We start from the raw sequence: 2693 nt of genomic DNA, 5'->3' as shown, positions 1-2693 counted from the left end.
GGGGGGGGCAGCGGCGAAGGAACGCGCCACTTCTTTTCTTCCTCTTCTTCTCTTTGTATTTATCCTAAATTCAAGTTGCAGTCAAAGAAGTCAAAAAGAGAGCCAGGGGAAACATGCGGAGGAAGGGAGCGGTAGGGGCTCTTTGAGCGTGGAATTGTGTCGGACGCTCGCAACCCCTCCTGTTGAGCGGCTGGTTCCGTCCGGGAGGCTTTAGGGATCCTCGTCCAAGAGGCCGAGCGATTGAAAAACGCCGGGAGGGTGTGTGTGAGTGACATTAGGGAAGGGGGCGGGCTCTCTGGGAGGGTTTGCCCAGAAGGTGATTGGCGGCGGGGGTGGGGGAGTAAGCTCCTTTGAATGTAGAGAAAATGCCTTCGTTTTTACAGTATCTTCTTTGCTCAACATGGCTTTCCCACCCCACTCCCTACTTTATCCTCACAACAACCCTGCGAGGTAGGCTAGGCTGGGAGGCAGTCCCTGACCCGACAAGCCACCAAGCCCTGGCCTCCCAGGGACTAGTCAGGTGAACTAGTGGGAGGGCCAGGGCTCAATTTCCCCTCTGCCATGAAGCTCACTGGGTGGTGACCTCGGCAATCACTGCCTCTCAGCCTAACCTACCTCTCAGCCTAACCTACCTCTCAGGATAACATTGAGAGGAGGGGAATTATACGTGCCAGCTTTTGGGTGGGATAGGAATACTGTACAGTAAATAATACAACTCCCATTGGCCCCTGCCTGCATAGCCAGTGGTCAAGGGTAATGAATTTGGGAATACAGCAACATCTGCAGGGTGACTGGTTTCCCCTCTGGATTACATCAGTACTAGTTCCCCACCTTTCCCTCCTATGGACCACTTGAAAATTGCTGGAGGTGTTGGCAGACCCCCAAACAATTTCTCTTCCTGTTGTGAGCATTGCAATGTACAGTGGAACCTCAGTTTATGAAGACCTCGGTTTATGAATTTTCGGTTTACGAACGCCACGGACCCATCCGGAACGGGATTAATTCACTTTCCATTACTTTCAATGGGAAAGTTCGCTTCAGTTTATGAACGCTTCAGTTTATGAACAGACTTCCAGAACCAATTACACCCATGCTTCGGGTTAAGTAAGCTTCAGGTTGAGTACTCCGCGGACCCGTCTGGAACAGATTAATCCACTTTCCATTACTTTCAATGGGAAAGTTCGCTTCAGTTTATGAATGCTTCAGTTTATGAACAGACTTCCGGAACCAATTGTGTTCATAAACCGAGGTACCACTGTACACTGGAGACAGATCCTGCATAGTTTTAAATAACCGTACTTTTCCATGTACCGGTATAATACTAGGTCTTTTTACCTTAAAATTATGTGAAAAACTGTGGGTCATATTATACACGGGGCAATCTGCCTCTATTTTCTTAAATTGGAGTCCATAAAAATAGGGGACGTCTTATACATGGGGGCATCTTATACATGGAAAAATACGGTATATTTTTACAAACGTGCCATGGGTGAAACTCACGGGCCCGCAGTTTGGGAGCCCCCAGATTGCAGCAGCCTGCCACTTTACTCTGAGTAAAGATGAACAGGATGCAGCTGCGTTTTGTTACATTATCCAACACCTCTTTCAGTATCTACAAACCTTAAATATCTAGAAGTTTTGGTGTCCAAATCTAGTTACGGTATTTATCATAGCCTTTGGCCTCCATAGCAGTCTATTCAAAGGATGGGGGTCCTAAATTGCTAGCAGCTGCAGTAGCTCTCATTTGATAATGTCCATTTCAAAATAATGCACATCAATAATGTACATTTCAGAAAAATGTGTGCGCATTTTTTATGCTCTTGTGGGGATGGCAAATCACAGCATGTGGATGCAGTCTTGTAGGTAAGGCGATGGTGGAGAAACTCCAGTCAGCTCCTCCACGATCTCTGCAACTCAGCAAACACCCAGTGGGAATTTAAAACTGAGCTTGTGTCTGTCTGCCCACTATGTCATGGTTGGGTCCCGACATGGTCCCATGGCAGCCATTTTGAATTGTGCTACATACATGGCAGCCATTTTGCGGATGTCTCAAAATTCCAGATGTGCCCACTGGCTCCCAAAGTTTTGGAAACCTGTGCTATCTCTCCCACTGCACCCGAGTTCTGAGTCTCTAACCTCCTGGAAACCCTGATGGCACCCAGTGGGTGTCATCCAGCAGCACCCCCCTCCCAATACCTCTCAAAGCTGCCCTGTTCTTCCATCTCATGAGTTTCTTCTGTCCTATCCTTACATTTTCCTGACTTTTTTAAAAAGTGTTCCCCTCCTTGGCACACCTCTTTCTATGTACTGTAGTTTCAGAACAATTAGAAAGGAAACTTTTTTAAAAAAAATACAGGTATTGTCATTTCCCAGGAACTCAGGGCCTACATACTGTACAACACAGTTTGGACGCGGGTTTTTCACAGTGAAACATCCCCCACAACTTCAGTTTTGGAGACCCCCAATGTGATGCTGTATTGTTTTAATATGCTGTATTGTTTTAATATTCGATTGGGAGCTGCCCAGAGTGGCTGGGGTATATTATTATTATTATTATTATTATTATTATTATTATTATTATTATGCTAGCATATTTCTTTATGACAGATTTTTTTTAAAAAAACCCAGCACCACCAAAATAAAATATAGATGATTATGTGTTACGCTAGCAACTATACTATTGGGACTGGCCT

The sequence above is a fragment of the Zootoca vivipara genome, chromosome 17 (genome assembly GCF_963506605.1).
Source record: "Zootoca vivipara chromosome 17, rZooViv1.1, whole genome shotgun sequence".
Lineage (NCBI taxonomy): Eukaryota > Metazoa > Chordata > Lepidosauria > Squamata > Lacertidae > Zootoca > Zootoca vivipara.
Note: the sequence above shows the minus strand (reverse complement) of the source record.